Genomic DNA, 18,500 nt, shown 5'->3' on the forward strand with positions numbered 1-18,500 from the left:
TCAACTCAATGGACTAAGTTAGAGAAAATTCCAGGAGACGGTGAAGGACAGGAAAGCTTGGTGTGCTGCAGTCCATGGGGTCTCAAAGAGACAGACACGACTGAGCAACTGAAGGACAGTAACAATTCATATAGCAGAATATTTACCCATTTAAATCTATTTATCCATATTAGTGGTTTCTCATGTATTAGTACAGCTGTGCAACCATCATCAAATCCAATTTTAGAACATTTTCAGCCCCTCCAAAGAAACCCTACATCCCTCCACCCATGAGCAATGGCTCTACATCCCACTCCTGTCCCACCGCCAGCTCCTGGCAACCACTAATCTACTTTGTGTTTTTATAGAATTGCCTATTATGAATATTTCATGTGAACGGTCATACAACATGCAATCATTTATGACCGACTCCTTTCATTTAGCATAATGTTTCCAAGGTTTACCCACGTTGTACCTTGCACCAGTACTTAATACATTCTTGTTGTTGAGTAGTATTCCTTTGTATGGACATATCACATTTGCACTTATTCATTTCCCTATTGAAGGGCATTCAATTTGCTTCCATTTGGGTGCTATTATGAATAATGCTACTATAAACATCCATGTACAAGTTTTTCATGAATGTGTGTCCCCCTAACTCTTAAGTAAACACCTAAGAGTGGAATTGCTGGGTCACATGGTAAATCTACGTTTCACCTTTTCAGAAACTGCCAGACTATTTTCTGAACCAGCTGCACCACTTTACATGCCCATCAGCAATGTATAAGGGTTCTGACTTCTCCCTATCCTTGTCAACATTTGTTATTGTGTCTTTTTATATCAAAACCATCTCAGTGGGTGGAAGGTAGGTTCTCATTGTGGTTTTTATTTGCAGGCCTCCGATGGTCATAATGCTGACCATCTTTTCTTGTGTTTCATGGCCATTTGTACACGTCCTTTGCAGAAAGGTCTATTCACATCCTTTACCTACTTTTTAAACCTAGGTTATCTGTCCTTTGATTATTGAGTTGTAAAAGTTGTTACATATATTGTAGATTACAAATATATAGAATTCAAATATATGCCTTGCAAATATTTTTTTTTTCTGTTCTGTGGATTGTCTTTTCACTTCATTTATGATGTCCTATAAAACACATTTTAATTTTAATAAAGTAAATTTATTGTTCTTTTGTTAGTTATACTCCTGTTATCGTACCATATGTCTTTATCATGTGTGTTCAGTCACTCAGTCATGTCTGACTCTTTGCCACCCCAGCCTGCCAGGCTCCTTTGTCCATGTGATTTCCCAGTCAAGAATACTGGAATGGGCTGCCATTTCCTCTCCAAGGGAACTTCCCAAGCCAGCAATCGAACCCGTGCCTTCTGTGTCTCGGGCATTGGCAGGCGGATTCTTTACTACCAGAGCCAAGTGGGACCACCCTGTGTCTTTATCATACAGTAAACTGCATTACCTCTGAAAAGTGAGCCTAATGAGTTATTTGCCATCTTGGAGCCATATGGGTCTTCTAGTGATAGCAGCCAATAATCTGACATTTATATTATCAACAGATGGACATCTTCTCATAACTCTGAGTGTTTTCCAAGTAACCTCTGTACCCTGAGGCCACAGTTCAGAACATTCATCAGTCCTGAAACAGAACACTGGGGCTATAGTTTCTAAGGATAGTGATTGTGCAGAAGGAAAATTCTAAACATGAGGGTCTAGGGCGTTATGAAACCTCCCGCTTGTAACAAAACCTGTTACTATTATGTTGAAACAGAAGAAAAACAAAGAAATCTGCCCGCACAGACAGAGTTCCAAAAAAAGAGAACAAGTAAAATGGAGAAAAACAAATGTAAAACTTTATCAAAGAAAACTGTACTGAAGTAAATGAAGCTAAAATCCATAGCAACTTTTGGCACACCGTGATACTTTTGATAGTAAAACTAAGATATTCTGGTAAAGTTACTCAACTTTATAGAAAATAGTTGTATATATATTCTCTAAGTACAAGAGGGGGAGCTAGGTTATATCAAAGTGATATGAGATTTCTTCAGGAAAATAACCTCTGAAAACATAGCAATATCTCTAGTATTAAAGCAACAAAGAATAACAAGATAAGTATATATCCATGTACTTTGGCTTTTTTTTTTTTTTTGAGTAAAAGGACCACATGCCTTCTCAAGAATTCAAGAAGCTAAAGAAAGCAATACTCACTGGACTGTCTTTGGGAGAGAATAAGAATATTTAATGAAATGTTTGCATTTAAGAGAATCGGGTGGAGAGGGAGGTGGGAGGGGGGATCGGGATGGGGAATACGTGTAACTCTATGGCTGATTCATATCAATGTATGACAAAACCCACTGAAAAAATAAATAAAAAAAATAAAATAAAATAAAGTAATTACTGATATATAAAAAATAAAAAAATAAATAAATAAAATAAAATAAAAATAGCATTGGAAATGTGATAAGTACTACTGATAATTATACCCCTAAATAAAGAAGTAAGCTTAAACAATTAAAATTATGATGGTAGAATGGAATGTGAATATTAGAAACCTTGCCATTGCAAAAAAATAAAAAAATGTTTTCAAGAAACAAAATCGGGAGGCTGAAGTGCAAGGCAGTGCAAGGATATTTATTTCCCCATCCTTCATTAGACAGATAACAGATGTCTTCAAAACTTGAAACACATCCATCTCACAATGTTATCACATTTTAGAAGACATTTAAAATCTAAGATCTCTTCTTATAAAGAAATGCTTGCTTCAAGTTCAGCAATCCCTTCAATTACATTTAAATTTCTTTGTATTTATCAATTCTGAATAATTCTGATTTCAGAAAAAAATTAACTTAGTATCTTTTATTTGTAGATGTTTTATACATAGCATGATTCCACTTCAGCAAAATTCTCTCTCAACCTTTCCCCATCCATCCATCAATCCATCCATCTCTCTATTTGTATCTACATCGGTCTGCATCTGTATACAGAGATATCTAAAATTATCATGTTAATGTTTTTTTCTGAGTGGTTGAGTGAGTTTCCTTGTTTCCATTTCTTTACCTTTATATCTTAAATAAACACATGTAATTTATACAAAAACAATGCAGCTTTTTAAAACATTATTATTAAAATTTCCTAAGGTAACATATTAAAAGTAAACTCCAGTCTGGTAGAGCCCATGAAAAAGATTTTATAGTAGCCCTCCTCAAATTTTAAAACAAATACAAATCAACTAGGAATCTTATAAAATGCTGGTTCTAATTCAGTAGGTTTGGACTGGATCCAAAGATTCGGTATTTCTAGTAAAGGCCCAAGGCCATCCATTGAGCAATAACAGATTTTAAGGAATTTCATGAAGTTACTCATTAAATAAGCAAAACATTTATAAGCCATGAAAATGAGCATATGAGGGGAATTAGAGAAAACAACAGTAACTAATAAATAAAAATATTAAAAACCTATTCTGGGCATTGGACTTCTACAGTAAGTCATTAGGAAGATCAGTTTATATAGTTGTCTTTTTTTGTTGTTAATTCTTTTAGGTTTTAGGTTCTGGTGAACCAGTATTCTGTCATCCAATGAAAGCTGCAATTCTAAAAGTTCATTTTCTTCCATTTTTCTCAGTAAGGACTCTATTTTTTAACACTTGAACTCTAAGGGGAATACTATGTGGGAAAATTCATTGGAGAAAAGTAATACAATTATTCTGGAGAAGACAGGCCCAGACTACAGGCCTACAGACTGAGAATAGTCTAAGGAGTAAAACCTACAAAATTATCTATAATTTTGTGTGATTTGAGGCATCATGTCAGAAACTCCAAATATTCCGTCTATAATTTGAATTAAATCCTTCTGGCAATATACAAAAATCCTAGACCAGAGAGCATCTCAGAGAGCATCAGAATCTGTTAGAGAATTTGTTAAAAACAGACATTCAGGGACTGGGGGGCCTAGACTCCAAACATGGACTTTCAACAAGTGACACATATTAAAAGCCAAGAACCTGGAAGCCTGCTACTTAGTTCATTCAAGTATTTATTTCTTATTGCTAGTTGAAAGCAGAGTTTAATTGGAAAAGGCCTGAGTATTTTGGTAGAGGTTAAACTAAGTGGCAAGTTATAAAAGTCACCACAAACCTTTTCAAGAAGAAAGGAGTTCAGTAGGAAACCTCATGGGCCCTGACACCTGAATATTCTCCACAAGAAGAAGATGGGCAGGAAAGAAGAGGTGGAGTGTCAAAGAAATGCAGGTGAGAAGGCCCCAAGGGCAGATCGCTAGTTCTTACAGATGTTCTAAGACTGGCCTGTTTCTTTGTTCACTCAAACAAACCACAGCTAGAATCGGTCTTCTGGTTCAGTCCCACCGACTTACAAACGACGGAAATGAAGAACCCTCAAAGAAACGGTTTTGTGAATCCAGTGTCATAAAGATGTAAATGCAACCCAGGTCTCTCTTGCCTTTTAGTTATAACTCTAAGATATGCTATTTGATTTCTCAGAAGCCTACTTTTTCAATAGATATGAAAGTAAATGTGCTTATAAGTATATACTTTAAAATCAGCGACTATCTCTAGTGTATATTCTCCATCTGTTCAAATATTTCTTAGGAGTATAGAACTATACAAATATAATATCTGTTACATATATATTATATATACTGTTATATAACATGTTAATAATATATATTCTACTATATGTTATAACATTATAACATTATAGATGTTATTATTGTTCAGTCACTAAGTTGTGTCCGACTCTGCATCTCCATGGACTGCAGCATAAAAGGCTTCCTTGTCCTTCACTACCTCCTGGAGTTTATCCAAACTCATGTTCAATGAGTTGGTGACACTATCCAACCATCTCAACCTGTCAACCCCTTCTCCTCCTGACCTCAATCTTTCCCATTATCAAGCTCTTTTCGCATCAAGTGGCCCAAGTATTGGAGCTTCAGCTTCAGTATCAGTCCTTCCAATGAATATTCCGGGTTGATTTCCTTTAGGATTCACTGGTTGGATCTCCTTGCAGTTCAAGGAACTCTCAAGAGTCTTCTCCAGCATTACAGCTCAAAAGCATCAATTCTTCAGTGTTCAGCCTTCTTTAGGGTCCAACTCTCACATCCATATGTGACTATTGGAAAAACCACAGCTTTGACTAGAGGGACCTTAGCCAGAAAATTGATATCTCTGCTCCATAAAACACTACCTAGGTTTGTTACAGCTTTCCTTCCAAGAAGCAAGTGTCTTTTAAGTATAATTATAATATAATATAATGTAATAATTATATAATTATAACATTATATATACATGTTATGATACAATAACTATACAATAGAATAACAGTTATAACATAACACACTATATATGTATACATATACATATGTATACATATGTACATGTATATATGCTACATTATAATTATACTATTACATAAGTATAATTATTATATAACATGTATAAATAATCTATATACCATTATATATTATACTATGTGTCATTTTATTATAGATATACTATTTCTATTATATATATATATATATATTATAATATATAGGACATAGTTTATATTTTTCTAGATATATGGTTCCAAAAATAACAAACCAAGAGATAACCAAAAAAATGGTGTAAAAAAAGTAATAATAATAATATTCTTGCTGCCACTGTGTGAATTTCATCATCCCTTTCTGGTTCTTAATTCTCTTCCTTGAATACCGTAACTTTACAACTCTAAGCTCTAAGCCAAATAATCATAGCCCCAATTATGAAATAAATACCAACCACGTTTCTTCCTATAAGCTCCACATCAGGATGATTTTACATCCATTTACTGAACTTCTAATAAACTTTGGACAATCACTGGATAGCTAAAAATTTTTTGATAACTTACATTTTTTAAGTATTCAATAGAAATCAACAGCTTGTCTCTAATTCAATCCCACTCCCATATGTTTATCATCAGCTTAAAGGGGGAAAAAGCACTGTTCAAATAAATTAACTTTCAAAATGTGTGTACTTTCTCAGCAGGAGTGAGAGAAAAAAAATTTAAACTCAAAGATTCTGGCAAAATCACTTAGAAGTTCAAACATTTGGATTATCTAGATTCCTCTTAAGTGTTTTGCTTCCAGTACCACGTGTAAGAAAAAACACAAAATGAAGATCGGTTATTTTAAACATCCCACATTTTGTGATCACTCTGTCAGAAAAAAATGTGGATGGATTTTTATATTACATATAATTTCTGTTAGGTATACTATTATAAGACTGTCAAAATCAAGAAAATAACTTCAGCCTTGTAGTCTACATTATCTCTTGTGTTAACATATAGGACATCCTTTAGGATTTTAAATGTAGACCACATTTATATTTCATCCATGTACACAGGCTTAAAAATAAACACAAGATCACTTGTACAGGTTCTAAAATAAATCAGCCAGCAGACATGAGATCCACTCCGTTTCTCACTTCTATTCTCTTTCCACTTAATTATCACGGGAACCTTTGTGTCCTTCAGCTAGATGCTTCTTGTTCTCAGAACCAAAGGCTGTGGGAACAGTAAAAGGAAAAGAAAAAAAAAAAAAAGCATGCTAAGAAGAAGAGGCATTGTTGGTAAATTCAAGTTGACATCATGGGACATTTGAAAGTGCCACGGGGAAATTATGTTCCTAATGATATTCTTTTCTCTATATACAAGCAACTCTTCACATTCATGTATTTATGATTCTTGAGTTCAGATTTTTGCAGAAGTTTTGCGAGACGCAGCTCTCTCAGTTTAAGGTGGGTGTTTTTACAGCACTGTCCTTTGTGAGAGAAGTCACTGCAAAAAGTGAGTGGGCTCAGCATGGCTTCCAGGAGGTAAATAGAGCTTAGGAGCTCCTGTTCTTGCCTCATCCAGGCCTGAACACTTAAGAGACTGATGGGGATCAACTCGCACATAAGGGCTTCCCTGGTGGCTCAATCAGTAAAGAGACTGTCTGCAATGCAGGAGACCAGACTCCTGCCCCTGGATCAGGAAGATCCCCTGGAGAAGGACATGTCAACCCACTCCAGCCTTCTTGCCTGGGAATTCCACGGACAGAGGAGCGCGGTGGGCTACAATCCAGGGGGTCACAAAAAGTCAGACAAGATTAAGTGACCAAAGCCACACAACTCATGCATAAACACCCTCTGAGATCATTCAATTTATTTTAAATACATAACTTCTCTTGAATTATTTTCATCAGATGCAACACAAAAACACTGAGCAATAAGAACAGTTTTTGTTTAGACGTGAGGAACAGAACATAAATTTGATGTTTTGAATTGTTTGCATAAAGAGTAGAACTAGAGGGAACAGGAGAGTTAGTAGGTGACAGGTAGACATGCAGCTTTGGAAAGTGTTGAAAACGGAAGAATGGTTTTTAAGAAGAGAGAAATTCTGAAGTGCAGAGAGGAAATTACAAAAATAAACTCTACTTTGCTATTTCACTTATATCGTGGTGACTGCAGTTTTTTGCAAGCCAAGGATACACAAGGTGGAATCATATAAAATTAAAATTTAGGTGTTCTTCAAAAGCTGCTTTCTGCTATTCCCCAGAGAGACATCTTCTAAATCATCCATGAAAGATGAACACCAGTCTTGGCAGTCAGTCAGTGACAGGGAATCGGCTGCCTTTATCAGGATAAAGTCCATTCCTAAATACGAGACAATTCTTCCTGCAGCTTTTTACTATCTTACTGTTGCCCTGAATCATAACCAAAAAAAAAAAGCTTCCTTTTTCAATTAGTTTAATTTAAAGAACACTCAATGGGGCAGGGAGGTCCAAGAAGGAGGGGATATACGTATATACCTTTGCTCAGTCGCTTCAGTTGTGTCTGACTCTTTGCGACCCTAGGGACAATAGCCGGCCAGGCTTCTCTGTCCCTGGGATTCTCCAGACAACAATACTGGAATGGGTTTCCATGCCCTCCTCCAGGGGATCTTCCCGACCCAGGGATAGAATTCAAGTCTTCTGTGTCTCCAGCACTGTAGGGCCACCTGAGAAGCCCGGGATATATATATGCTGCTTCTGCTGCTGCTGCTAAGTCACTTCAGTCGTGTCCGACTCTGTGCGACCCCATAGACGGCAGCCCACCAGGCTCCCCCGTCCCTGGGATTCTCCAGGCAAGAACACTGGAGTGGGCTACCATTTCCTTCTCCAATGCATGAAAGTGAAAAGTGAAAGTGAAGTCTCTCAGTCGTGTCCGACTCTGTGCGACCCCATGGACTGCAGCCCACCAGGCTCCTCCATCCATGGGATTTTTCCAGGCAAGAGTACTGGAGTGGGGTGCCATTGCCTTCTCCTGGGATATATATACGTATAGCTAATTCATGTTGTTATACAGTAGAAACTAATGCAACACTGTAAAATGATTATACTCCAAGAAAAGAAGGAGGGGAGAGAGAGAGGAAAGAAACAAAGGAAGGAAGGAAGGAAAGAAAGAAGCATCCACTATAAGCTACATTTAGTGCTAGGCAAAAAGGCTACCATCTAGCAAGCATCTTCCCTCTTACCTTCACTCTGCTGGAAGTCAGGACAAGCTAAGCAAGCCTAGGCTAACTCCCGAATGCTGGGCCACTACATGGAGAGAAACTTTATGGAGGAGAATCAAGTAATTCCAGCCAAAAGGCTGCACCAGGACCACAGCATAAGTGACACCATCTTGGACCTTCCAGTCATGATCAAGTCCAGCAGGCTGACATCTCATAAAGCACTCTGCTAAGCCCTGTCTGAACTCCTGACCACAGAATTGTGAGCAATAAAACATCTGCTGTTTTCTGTTGTTGTTGTTCTTTTCTTTTTAAGGCTACAACATCAACTTAAATAAACAAGGTGGTCACTTCCTTCAGAAGTTTAAATATTTCCAGGCATTTGAACAGAGTTCTTATATACACTCTCTACCCTTGCACTTTAAGGCAGAGAGTTTTCATTCTTCTACCTGCCCTAGTTGGTATCCTCTGTGAATTAGTGCACCCATAACTAACCACAACATGAGAGACTAATTTTGAGGGGTTCATAATTCAGTAGAAATCTGGACATTATTACTATATTAAAAATCATATGATTTGTGATACATCAGAAATATTAATAAATATAATGAATCTCAAACTCTTGAAAATTTACTGTTTTTCTATCATTGTCTATCAAGAAACCACAGTACTTGCCTAACCAATTTCAATTCCTCCCTAGAATCAGAATAAAATAGATTTTTTTAAAAAATGAGGAGGAGCAAGATAGATGTTTTTATGCCAGTGAGAAACAGAGACCACATGCTAATTCTAAAGTGACTCTCCCCAATTCTCTCCACAGCTGTGTCCATCTCTACATTATACTTGTTTTTAAAATGAGGAGTTACAGACTATTCTGTCATTAAAATGAGATTTTTTTTTTTCATTTTCCGGGTGTCTCTGTATTAGTTCATAAATAGTTCATAATCCTGTTTTAGAAAGATAAGTATGGCATAGAAAATCTTTTTTTCCCAGAATTCTAATAGCTTTTGCATTATAATTTTTATTAAGAATTAACCAAAACATAGCAGCTATCCCCCTATACCATTTTGGGAAGAATAGAGTGATCTCGTTGCATATTCCCACCAAACTGTATCACCTGAAGCAGGTAGCTTACTGTTAACAGTCATGATATAGTTTTTCATGATCCCTGGGGATATTCTCCTCTTTCAAAGTTTATGATTCAACATGTTCTCTGAGTAAGGAAAAACTAAAATGGGACTTCCCTGGTGGTCCAGTAGTTAAGTCTTGACCTTCTAATATAGGATATGAGGGTTCAGTCCCTGGTTGGGGAGCAAATATCCCACATGCCCTGCAGTCAAAAAAAATCAAAACAGAAAGCAGAAGCAAGATTGCAACTAATTCAACAGAGGCATTATAAATGGTCCACACTAAAAAAAAAAAAAAAAAAACTAAAAAAAAAAAAAAGAAAAAAATACCAACATGGTAGGCTGATAGGAAAAGCAACAATCTGGCCCAGAACACAGAGACAATTTATTAACAGCAAAGTAATTCCATTTTGCTCTCCAGCATGCATGCATGTATGCATGCTCAGTCATTCTCAGTTTGCTCTCCAGAATCTCATCTAATCATATCGAAGTGATGAGAAGTACACAAAAAGGAAAAAAAAATGTTAAAAATCACAAAATCACTAAAAAGTGGGGGTGGGGTAGGGTGGGGTGGGTAAAAAGAGTTCATATTTTTGAAGTCTTATTTGTGAAAAAAATCAAGTAATTAACTTAATCAAGTAAGTTAATAAATCAGTTTTCCAGTTATCTACATTTTTTAAATGAAAGTATATACCATTCATTATTTTAAAGGGCATTTTTTGCTAAGAATTTAAACTTTTTTATTAAAGAATATTTTTCAGAATTATTTTTTAGAAAAAGCAATGAGATCTAATCACTCTTACATACAGGGATGTAAGAGGTTGCATACTGTGCCTGGTATGCCTCTGTAACTTTTACCTCACTGCTATACCAAAATGTTAGAAATTAGCATCCTGGTATAGTAGGTGATGTCTAATACTTTCCAAAACGTACTCTTTAACTGCAAGCTGATATTATAATAGACTGTGTGATTAAATTTTATTTTTAATTAGAAAATAACACAATACAGTGAAATAAATTTCTTCAGTAACTGTAGTCTTACAACTTATGCACTGCCAAACAATTCTCACACCATAGAAAAATGCGCATATAAGTCAAATAGGATCAAACAGTGAAATCTATTAAAATCTACCTCCAGTTATCAATTAATAAGGAAGGTCTTAAAGTAAGGATATTATATCTGATTTATCACTTTGTAATTTGCCAACAAAGGTCCATCTAGTCAAAGCTATCATTTTTCCAGTAGTCAGGTATGGATGTGAGAGTTGGACTATAAAGAAAGCTGAGCGCCAAAGAACTGATGCTTTTGAGAAGATTCTTCAGAGTCCCTTAACTGCAAGGAGATCCAACCAGTCCGTCCTAAAGGAAATCAGTCCTGAATATTCATTGGAAGGACTGATGCTGAAGCTGAAACTCCAATACTTTGGCCACCTGATGCGAAGAACTAACTCCTTGGAAAAGACCCTAATGCTGGGAAAGGAGGAGAAGGGGATGACAGAGGATGAGATGGTTGGATGGCGTCAACAACTTGATGGACATGAGTTTGAGTAAGCTCCGGGATTTGGTGATGGACAGGGAAGCCTGGTGTGCTGCAGTCCCAGGGGTTGCAGAGTCAGACACGACTGAGCGACTGAACTGATCATTTTATAATGTTTAAATTTGCCTTAACTTGTATTTTTTTCCCTTTATTTCTCCTTTATTTATTTATTATTTATTTTTGCGTTTTGTTTTGGCCTGCAGCTTTTGTAGGAAAATGGGAGCAATACTATTCCCACAACCAGTGCAACAAGCCAAGTATATGTAACTTACCAGATCTCTAATGTCTTCAGAGACCTGGTCAATGATTTGCCAGGAAAACAGAGCCCAAAGCAAATAGGCTATGAACTAAAAGGAAGACAAAATGCTGAATTCAAGAACCTCACGCTCCATCTCTTATATTTAACTTTTGTTTAAATATTTTCCTGATGGATTTCTATTTACATCTCTTTCTACATGGTCAAGATGTATTTTCTTTCAGAGTTGAAATTTATTTTTAATAATTTTGTAAAAATACAGTAAAACTGAAAATATAATATGCACTGAATCAAATGTATCAGCCTTTGATTTTTTTTTAGTATGTATAGAAAATTAGTTATATATCTCTAATTCCAACAAACAGATTCATATTCAGCTTTATGAAAGGTGATAATACATAGTTATTCTTATAAAAGCAAATAATATCTTGAAAGAGGCATTTATTTGAAATACAAATAAAACACATAAAGAAAAGCCATGCCTAAATAAAAAATAAAGAAATAAACAATAGTTGTTTTAATTGGGGAAAAAATTCAATGAATAGTCTCCTTAAATGGATCATACCAAAATAAGAGTGCTTAGATCACCTGAAGGTAAAATGTCTTTTTGACAATTCTTACATACATACAAAATCTAACCTTTAATATGATGCTGCTGCTGCTAAGTCACTTCAGTCGGGTCCAACTCTGTGCAATCCCATAGACGGCAGCCCACCAGGCTCCCCCGTCCCTGGGATTCTCCAGGCAAGAACACTGGAGCGGGTTGCCATTTCCTTCTCCAATGCATGAAAGTGAAAAGTGAAAGTGAAGTCTCTCAGTCGTGTCCGACTCAGCGACCCCATGGACCGCAGCCCACCAGGCTCCTCTATCCATGGGATTTTCCAGGCAAGAGGACTAGAGTGGGGTGCCATTGCCTTCTCCGAACCTTTAATATACGCCATTATAAGTGAATGTTGTTTATGTGGATAATATTGTATATGTGGAAAGTGAAAGTATTAGTCACTAAGTTTTGTCCAACTCTTTGAAACTACACACACACACACACACATATACATATATGTATATATATATATATAGCTTCCCTTGTAGATCAGTCAGTAAAGAGTTAGCCTGCAACGCAGGAGAAACACGTTTGATCCTTGGATCAGGAAGTTTCCCCTGGAGAAGGAAATGGCAACCACTCTAGTATTCTTGCTTGGAGAATCCCATGAACAGAGGAGCCTGGCGGGCTACAGTCTATGGGATCACAAGAGTCAATACGACTAAGAGACTAAGTGCACACACACACAGATATATGTATACAACATATATACATATATATTTGTTAAACTTGGCAATAAATACAAAAGGACATATTTCCAATCTGTTGAAATATATATTTTGTGTCTACACAGAAATTTCATCCCATATGTATATATAACTCTCTTCCATAAATTAGAAAACCATTCCTCCAATTTTGAATATTTATCATGCTTTCTATATCACACTAGTAACACATACTGAATAATAAGCACCATTACGTGCTCAGTTATTGCTGAATTCCAGAGTAGATTATCAGAAGTGGATTTAATTGTTCAAAGAATATCAACATTTCAAGTTTCTTCATAAATTTACCAACTGATTTTGCAGAGAGCTGTACAAATCTGCATTCCCATTAGGAATGTAGGTAAGTTCTATTTTACTATATCCTCTTTCACATTAAATAGTATAATTGCAAAAAGCATTGCTAAACATTACATCTAACTTAAATGTGCATTTCTCACCTTATTAGTGATGTATTTATTCCTGTGGTTCATATTTACTTAGATATAATCTTTTCTTCTATTTTTACTTAGTTCTTTATAAAATATCCTCTCCCTAATCCATCTTTGGGTCCGAAAGATCCTTTGGGGTAGGAAATGGCAAACTATTCCAGTATTCCTGCCTGGAAAATTCCATAGACAGAGGAAAATGCTGGGTTACAGTTCATGGGATCACAGAGTCAGAAATGACTGAGGAACAGAGCACATATGCTGACATTTAGTTCATTACTGTATGTTTCCAATGTATTATTTGCCTTTTGTATATGTGAGTGTATGTGTGTGTGTATCTTTACACATGGGACACTAAATGAAGCTGATTATTCTTTTTCTAGAGTAGAGGAGGCAGTGATCAAGACCATCCCCAAGAAAAAGAAATGCAAAAAGGCAAAATGGTTGCCTGAGGACACCTTACAAATAGCTGAGAAAAGAAGATAAGCAAAAGGCAAAGGAGAAAAGGAAAGATATACCCATTTGAATGCAGAGTTCCAAAGAATAGCAAGGAGAGATAAGAAAGCCTTCCTCACTGATCAATGCAAAGAAATAGAGGAAAACAATAGGATGGGAAAGACTAGAGAACTCTACAAGAAAATACCATGGGAACATTTCATGCAAAGATGGGAAAATAAAGGACAGAAATGGCATGGACCTAACAGAAGCAGAAGATACTAAGAAGAGGTGGCAAGAACACAGAAGAACTATACAAAAAAGATCTTGATGACCCAGATAACCATGATGGTGTGATCACTCTCCGAGAACCAGATATCCTGGAATGCAAAGTTAAGTGGGCTTTAGGAAGCATCATGACAAACAAAGCTAGTGGAGGTGATGGAATTCCAGCTGAGCTATTTCAAATCCTGAAAGATGATGCTATGAAACTGCTGCACTCAGTATGCCAGCAAATTTGGAAAACTAAGCAGTGGCCACAGAACTAGAAAAGGTCAGTTTCATTCCAATCCAAAAGAAAGGAAATGCCAAAGAATGTTCAAACTACCGCACAATTGCACTCATCTCACACGTTAGCAAAGTAATGCTCAAAATTCTCCAAGTCAGCCTTCAACAGTAAGTGAAGCATGAACTTCCAGATGTTCAGGCTGGATTTAGAATAGGCAGAGGAACCAGAGATCAAATTGCCAACATCCATTGGATCACAGAAAAAGCAAGAAAGTTACAGAAAAAATCCACTTCTGCTTAATTGACTATGCCAAAGCCTTTGACTGTGTGGATCACAACAACTGTAGAAAATTCTTCAAGAGATGGGAATATCAGACCACCTGGATTGCCTCCTGAGAAATCTGTATGCAGGTCAAGAAGCTACAGTTAGAACCGGACATGAAACAAAGGACTGATTCCAAATTGGGAAAGGAGTACATCAAGGCTGGATTGTCATCCTTATTTAACTTCTATGCAGAGTACATCATGTGAAATGCCAGGCTGGATGAAGCACCAGCTGGAATCAAGATTGCCAGAAGAACAATCAATAACCTCAGATACGCAGATGATACCACCCTTATGGCAGAAACTGAAGAGGAACTAAAGAACCTCTTGATGAAAGTGAAAGAAGAGTGAAAAAGTTGGTTTCAAACCCAAGATTCATAAAATGAGGATCATGGCATCCAGTCCCATCACTTCATGGCAAATAGATGGAGAAATAGTGGAAACAGTGGCTGACTTTATTTTGGGAGGCTCCAAAATCACTGCAGATGGTGACTGCAGCCATGAAATTAAAAGATGCTTGCTTCTTGGAAGAAAAGCTATGACTAACCTAGACAGCATGTTAAAAAGCAGAGACATTATTTTGCCAGCAAAGGCTATGGTATTTCCAGTAGTCATGTATGGATGCGAGCTGGCCTATAAAGAAAGCTGAGTGCCAAAGAATTGATGCTTTTGATCCTTGGTGTCGGAGAAGAATCTCGAGATTCTGAACTGAACTGAACTGTAGCTTGTTAATGGTTTAAAAAAGGCTGTAGAGCTGGTTTCATTCAGTTCAGTTCAGTTCAGTTGCTCAGTCGTGTCCAAGTCTTTGTGACCCCATAAATTGCAGCACGCCAGCCCTCCCTGTCCATCACAAACTCCTGGAGTTTACTCAAACTCATGCCCATTGAGTCGGTGATGTCATCCAGCCATCTCATCCTCTGTCATCCGCTTCTCCTCCTGCCCCCAATCCCTTCTAGCATCAGGGTCTTTTCCAGGTGATGTCATCCAGCCATCTCATCCTCTGTCATCCCCTTCTCCTCCTGCCCCCAATCCCTTCTAGCATCAGGGTCTTTTCCAGTGAGTCAACTCTTCGCATCATGTGGCCAAAGTATTAGAATTTCAGCTTCAACATCACTCCTTCCAATGAACACCCAGGACTGATCTCCTTCAGGATGGACTGGTTGGATCTCCATGCAGTCCAAGGGACTCTCAAGAGTCTTCTCCGACACCACAGTACAAAAGCATACATTTTTCGGTGCTCAGCTTTCTTCATAGTCCAACTCTCACATCCATACCTGACCACTGGAAAAACCATAGCCTTGACTGGATGGAAATTTGTTGGCAAAGTAATGTCTCTGCTTTTTAATATGTTGTGTAGGTTGGTCATAACTTTCCTTCCAAGGAGTAAGCGTCTTTTAAATTCATGGCTGCAATCACCATCTGCAGTGATTTTGGAGCCCCCCAAAAATAAAGTCTGACACTATTTCCACTGTTTCCCCATCTATTTGCCATGAAGTGATGGGATCAGATGCCATGATCTTTGTTTTCTGAATGTTGAGCTTTAAGCCAACTTTTTCACTCTCCTCTTTCACTTTCATCAAGAGGCTTTTTAGTTCCTCTTCACTTTCTGCCATAAGGATGGTGTCATCTGTATATCTGAGGTTATTGGTATTTCTCCCGGCAATCTTGATTCCAGTTTGTGCTTCTTCCAGCCCAGAGTTTCTCATGATGTACTCTGCATATAAGTTAAATAAGCAGGGTGACAATACACAGCCTTGACGTACTCCTTTTCCTATTGGAACCAGTCTGTTGTTCCATGTCCAGTTCTAACTGTTGCTTCCTGACCTGCATACAGGTTTCTCAAGAGGCAGGTCAGGTGGTCTGGTATTCCCATCTCTTTCAGAATTTCCCACAGTTTTTTGTGATTCACACAAAGGCTTTGGCACAGTCAATAAAGCAGAAATAGATATTTTTCTGAAACTCTCTTGTTTCTTTGATGATACCTCCACTTAAGTAGATAAATATTTAATCATATTCTCTTTTATGTTTTATTATTTTTAGAATTTCTTTTTAATTGGAGGATAATTGCTTTACAATGTGTTTGTTTCTGCTGTACAACAGAGTGAATCAGCTCTAATTATACATATAGCATCTCCCTCTTGAGCCTCCCCCCACCCCATCCCATTTCTTTCACTAATTTCTAAATTTTTAATGTTAACTTTTTTATTAATTCCTTTAAAAATATCAGTAAAGAGCTTACTGTGCATCAAGAAAACACAGTTTACACTTGGCAAAAAGCAAGAGTGAGCAAAATCTGACACAGCGGCAGTGGTCATGCAGCTTAAAATCTCCTGCAAGAGAGAGCACTTTGTGAAAAGGACTGAGCTGAGATGTAAAACATCTGACCAAGGCTAAATTTGTTGAGGGGATGGTAAAGCAGAAAAATAATCTTATGCTAAAGCAATGTGGTGAGAATTCTGAGAGAATAAAGGAAAACGTAGCTGAACTTGTGTTGAAGAGAGCATGGAGTCAGAGAAAACTAGAGAGGTCAGGAATCCAGGCAGCAGGATAAGCCTCTTAAGATATCTGGTCTTTATCCTAAGAAGAATGAAAACACTTCTGGTGTTGTAAAGACAAATACAAATTAAAACTAAGAGGCTTAATTCTCCCTGTGGAAAATAAAGAGATTTCTCCACCCTCTTTTTCCTTTGAGCATTTCCTTTAAAAAATCTGTACTTGTAAGTTCTATGTTCTTTTGAAATCATATAAATCCTTTTGAAAACTAGGTCAGCCTCTGGTGGGCTTTACAGACCTAGGACTGTGTTTCTTTCACAAGGAACAGGGAGCCATCTCTTTGAGGTGTGAACATGAAGGGAAATAGCCCCCCATCTCTCAATTTCTGTAGTAGGACAGCAGTATCTTCAGGGCTTCAAGTTGCAAAATAACTTCCTGTAATAAAAACCTGGGAGGGGACTTCCCTCTGGCCCAGTGGTTAGAACTTCACCTTCCAATGCAGGGGTGTGAGTTCAATCCCTGATAGGGGAGCTAGAGCCCACATGCGTCCCAATCAAAAAAAACAAAACATCAAACAGAAGCAATATTGTATCAAATAAAGGCTTTAAAAATAGTTCATGTGGAAAGAAAAAAAAAATGTATATATATATATATGTATATATATATATACACACACACATATATATATATATAATTTAAAAAAAAAAAAAACCTGGGAAATTTGATTTTTCTCTGGGTAAGGCCATTTAGTTAATACAAATGATCATTCCAATTACCAAGTAAAGATGAATGATAGGTGATAAATGGTGCTGTCGAGCCATCTTTCTCCAGGGCTCATTACTGATTATCTTGAGAACATTTAAGTGATGGGTTGCATCCGCTTGGCTGTATCAGAGGATAAGGTTTCTATCTCGCAGATGCCTACTGGGTTACCCGTGTGTCTCATACCCTGGTTTCAGGATTACTTAATGATAGAAGTGTTTTCTTTATCTCCTGCCTTCATGGAGAGATTTTCTGGCCTGGAAGAAAATTGTATTTTTAATTATTTTTCCCTAACAGCATAAAGGGAAGGAAAGTATACTTAGTTTTATATTTATTTTAAAATGACCCACTTGGCTCTAAAGGAGAAAAATGAATAAAGAAAAGGAAGTCTCACCCAAAGAATAAATAAATTCAGGTGAGAAATGGGAAAAGCTTGGAATACAGTGGGGATGGTAAAGAAGAGAAGTGGATATATTCATGGATATCTCACACATAGGAACAACAGGATCTGATAAGGAATAGGATATAATGGTAAGGGAGCTTCCCCGGTAACTCAGACTGTAAAGAATCTACCTGCAATGCAGGAGGCCTGGGTTCAGTCCCTGGGTCAGGGAGATCCCCTGGAATCTCACTTTAGTGAGATGGCAACTCACTTTAGTATTCTTGCTTGGATAATTCCATGTACAGAGTAGGCCTGGCGGGCCATGCTCCATGGAGGTGTAGCAAAAAGTCAGACAAGACGGAGCAACTAACACTCCACATAATGGTAAGAGGTGTCAAGATAAATCCTAAATTATTTTACCACAGCGTAGATAGTCCAA

The 18,500-nt window shown here is 37.2% G+C and overlaps 1 protein-coding gene across 4 annotated transcripts in view; it reads right to left on the minus strand.

Annotated features, from left to right (window-relative positions):
• Window positions 1-18,500, minus strand: part of KCNT2 (potassium sodium-activated channel subfamily T member 2) — a 426,098-nt gene that overhangs the window by 359,640 nt on the left and 47,958 nt on the right. The window lies entirely within an intron of this gene.

Source organism: Cervus canadensis, chromosome 13, assembly GCF_019320065.1.
Source record: "Cervus canadensis isolate Bull #8, Minnesota chromosome 13, ASM1932006v1, whole genome shotgun sequence".
In the NCBI taxonomy this organism is placed as follows: domain Eukaryota; kingdom Metazoa; phylum Chordata; class Mammalia; order Artiodactyla; family Cervidae; genus Cervus; species Cervus canadensis.